The sequence below is a fragment of the Propithecus coquereli genome, unplaced genomic scaffold (genome assembly GCF_000956105.1).
Source record: "Propithecus coquereli isolate 6110/MARCELLA unplaced genomic scaffold, Pcoq_1.0 Scaffold34, whole genome shotgun sequence".
Lineage (NCBI taxonomy): Eukaryota > Metazoa > Chordata > Mammalia > Primates > Indriidae > Propithecus > Propithecus coquereli.
In genome coordinates this window covers 3,899,076-3,903,885 of record NW_012149063.1, presented here as the reverse complement: position 1 = coordinate 3,903,885, position 4,810 = coordinate 3,899,076, and positions in this window count along the sequence as shown.

Here is a 4,810-nt window from a genome sequence, read left to right as displayed (position 1 = left end):
GAATCAAACAGAGGAGAATAAAGGCTTTAGAGAAAAAGGCGGCTCTTTCAAATATAATAACCTCAATAAGAAATATAGCTTTGTGCTTCCCAGACTTAGTTCATACCTCCTTCATTAAAACTTTAGCTCAATAAATAAAGGGCTGTGTTTAAAGACTTTAACCTACTCCATTTGTACATTTTTTACTAATTAAAATCTATCCAAACTAGGACTACCTTAAACCATAATCCTCTATCATATTTTACAATTTTATTTTCAATTGTGATGTAAACATTTTTCCCACTAATGTTCACAAATTAATAGGCAACAGTAGCCATGTGCTACAAAAATAAAACATGAGTTGAATCTACAAATAGAACTATAAATTTAATTCACCTACATGTAAAATTTAGACCAAAGAATACAAGGGTCTATTAAAAACAAAACAGTTTTAAAGTAACTACAATTTAGAATCCTGTTGAATTCTGCCTTATTGGGAGCAAAACCAAATAATGGGCATAAATATTTTGGGAAGAGAGACACATGACACAAAATGAAAGTTTCCATGTCCAGAGATGGACATGAATATATAAAAGACATGTGACATCCACAAGTAAAGAGACATAAACAATGGAAAAGGAAAGCAATACACAGAATATAATAAAACTCAAATAGACAGAAATAAGAGAAATGAGCTTTCATGGTGTCTTATGTAGACTTTCAGGAAATTGCCACCAAATACTTTTAAAATTAGGACACATTTTCCCAACCATAAGCATAAATGAGTTAGTCTTGATATTTGCCTCATGAACTGGATGAAATTAAGCTGAGCGCCAGAGGTTTTCCATTTGTGTTTTAGATTATGCTAAACATAAAATGATTAGAAAATACCCATATATGACTGAATGGTTTACCTTTATATTAAAAAGTCAGGTGATATCAAGACACTGCCTTAGACTTTAGAAAATTTTAGTGAATTTTTGATATCATAGTTTTGACAAATAATGAAAAGAATGGATGAATACTTTTACCACAAAACAAACTTCCACTTCTTAATAGACAGACTGAATCTTCATAATCCTGAAACAACTTTTTGAAAAGTGAAAAGCTGCAGATTTTTCACGTGATATCAAACTAAGAACTGCATTTATTTTCCCTGAATTTAATTTTGATATTAGGTACACAACCAAAATGTATAAGTTAATATAGTTTATTATGTGTTGTGAAGATACTACTGTAGTTCATATGCATGGACTGAATTATGAATTAAATGTCAAATGTCCCATGGGGGATTATGCTTTAGATAATCAATCACTAAAGACATGGAAGAGAAAAATGTATAAAGTCTAGAAAGGGAAGTCATCAAAATGTCAGCACGAAACTATATCAATCATCATGTACAAATCTTCTATTGGTAATAAGTTGTAATAGTAAAACAATTGTGGGCGGGGCGCGGTGGCTCACGCCTGTAATCCTAGCTCTTTGGAAGGGCAAGGCGGGCAGATTGTTTGAGCTCAGGAGTTCGAAACCAGCCTGAGCAAGAGCGAGACCCCATCTCTACTAAAAATAGAAAGAAATTAATTGGACAGCTAAAAATATATATAGAAAAAATTAGCCGGGCATGGTGGCGCATGCCTGTAGTCCCAGCTACTCGGGAGGCTGAGGCAGGAGGATCGCTTGAGCCCAGGAGTTTGAGGTTGCTGTGAGCTAGGCTGACGCCACGGCACTCTAGCCCGGGCAACAGAGTGAGACTCTGTCTCAAAAAAAAAAAAAAAAAAAAAATAGTGAAACAATTGTGAAACTATCAAAAATATTTGGGGTCTGTAGCTGTTTGATTACATCTTTCTTGGATAAATATCACTTGTTCATTATAGTTAGACACATTATGTAAATTATTCTACAATATCCATAAATTCATTTGAAACTTTGCTTTCTCTGGTAACATATCAGTTTCCTTAAAAACAACCAAGGGAGGAGCATCTGACATCAAGATCATTATCAATAATGTGTTGAGTGTGAACAATACCAGAGAAAAATTTTCTGTTTAAATTAATATACTGAATGCCACTTTAATCAGGTTACCATTATGGTGGCCCAATAATGAAAGATATCCTTGTGGTGTATTGATCTAAATATATATCTCATTACCAACATGCACCTATCTAGATGTTTTCCTTGTTTTTTCCTACTTTATAAAACTACATTGGCATATGGCATTTTAAAACTGTCCTCGGTGTCATACACTTTTAAAAGTTCCCTCTGGGTGCCTGCTTTTAACTTGGACTATTGTAACTCCTTCATACAATAAACTGAAAAGAGCCGTGCTGTGCAGTCTTGAAGTCTAAAAAAACAAAAAAATAAAAACAATAAAAGTTTCCTCTGTCATGCAAACCATAGAAAGGTAATATATTTAATACAAAATTAATACGACTTGTTTTGAGTGACCCTCAATTTGGGACATTAACAAATTATAATTACACTTACTATAAAACGAAGCTTAAGGCTTGACTCTGATTCCATAACACAGACCATTTCCCCATCAGGTATTGTCAATTCACCTTAACTTGTCATTATTTGATGTGATGAGCTAATGCAAGTAAAAGTGGCTCGTAATTTTAGAGTCCTAAACAACTTACTAGGTGTTTATATGAATTTGGAGTCATAGCTACTCCAGTAGTAACAGTGAAACTCTCACAGCAGAAAATAAATGGAAAACATTGAAGATGCTGCTTTAAACCACATTACTTAAAAATCCACAGCATTAGAATAGAAAATAGTGCAAAATGGGGTAAAAACTGCCTTTTCTACATATGTAATTATTTCGAATAGGTTTCTGCAAGAAGCATGCTTAGCAAGATTAATTTTTTAATTGGCATGTCTTGTTTGATTGACTTAAGACAAAATAATTTAAAACAATATACACAATAAAGTTATTAGATTTAAACTCTAGCTGAAACTAGAAAAGACTAACATGGAGGTGAGTAACAGTTGTATTTTCTTTGACATAATTTGCTTTCATTAATTACCAGAACTATTAAAAATTAGTGGCCAGTGAAGGGTATATTTGCACAATTTTCCCTTGAGAAAAGCAGAAAACTATAGTGTTAATAAGTTCAGAAACACATAACTGCAAATTAGCTAATTTCCTGATAACTGAATTTCTTCATGTTGCCAAGTTCTTGGTAAAAATAGTTCATTTATCAATTAAGTATTAAATTTAAAATAATATATCACATTAATTTTTAGAATTTTCTAAAATATGACACTGTGTTATATTTGCATGCTACCAAAATACGTGTTTAAAAAAATCTACAATGTCTACTGACATTTGAGGCAATCATTAACGTATCATCTTCAATTAGTTTTTAAAACAATTGAATTGAGTGCTGGGGTCTTTAAGTGAAAACTTGCATAAAGTTGGTGGATTAAACTTGCTTTTTTGATGTTGGCAAAACTCCAACTGAAAATAAATTTTAGTTTACATTTATAAGTAATTTGCTTCTAAACTTCTTTTCATTTGAATTTCACTAAATTTTTTTCTACAATGAACGTGCTTAATTTATATATGTTAATTCTTGCATATTGATGTATTTGAAAGTAATTTTTGAAGTCCTAAGTGGTACTGTGGTTGCAGTTTTATGAGCAAAGCAGACAACAGCAATTTACATTTTAACAGCTTGTAAACACTAATGCATTTCTACATTATCAAACTTGTATTTCTGAGCATTTATCAGCTTATTTTTCAGTACAAACATGAAATACTTTCCTAAACTTGGATAATAGTATCAAACCATTGTGGCTTCCTGACTTCCACTTGGATAATGGCATAAATTTTTTTTTCTAAAGTTACAGAAACACAGATTTGCAGTTGGACAAGGAGCAGCAGTCTTTCAGCTGTACCAAGTGAACTAAAGACCATACTTTTTAAATTTGCAGGTGCAATTAAGTGAAACCATAAGAAAGCTATTTTGTCAAGTGACATTGTTCTGCTTTAAATAAATTACATATACCATATTTTTGGCAAGTTCCATATATTTTATCTAGTTTTTCTCTTAACAACCACAAAGTTATAATTATAAAGAAACTGCAACACCTCATTTGTCTAGATATTAAATTTTGTATATTTTATCTATTTTTTTCTCTGAAAACCACAAAGTTATAGTTGTAAGGAAACTTTATTCTTCAACACCTCATCGGTTTGCATTGTAGCTGTCAATAATCACCATTTTTTCCTCTACCAAGGGCATTTTTTCACATGAGAGAACTATGTCAAATTTTGAGTTCAAAGCCCTTGGTCTTTCCACTCTGTAACAAGGATTCCTCTTTCCCCATCACCTGCCAAAAAACTTTTTGACTCTGAAGTTGATTCCTGGGCATGGTTCAGATCTGAGAGTTTCTGAAACTCTTAATGGATATGTAACAGTTTCTGTAACTTTTCACATTGATTTATACATACAAATATGTCATCTTAATCTAGTGATTTAGATCTAATGATTCTGATTAAGATTACACATTTGGGTGTATATTAATGTTACTGTCCAGCAACTTTATTACTGTTGTTCAAGAAACTGCCACATCCCTGAACATTTAACTAACCCAAACCGCTCTTCCCAGGTAAAGAATCACGAAGATTTGCTTTCTACTTTGTCATTAAATAGTTCCAAAATCTGAGAGTAACTGGTTCTAGAGCATATTTCCACAACAAATCATTCATTTACTACCTTGTCCCAAGTTACAGGGCAAAAATGATATTTCTTAGGAGTATAAAAATAATTTTCATCCCAATTACGTTGTCTGTGTTTTACTTAATACAATAAGTCTCAAGAACAAC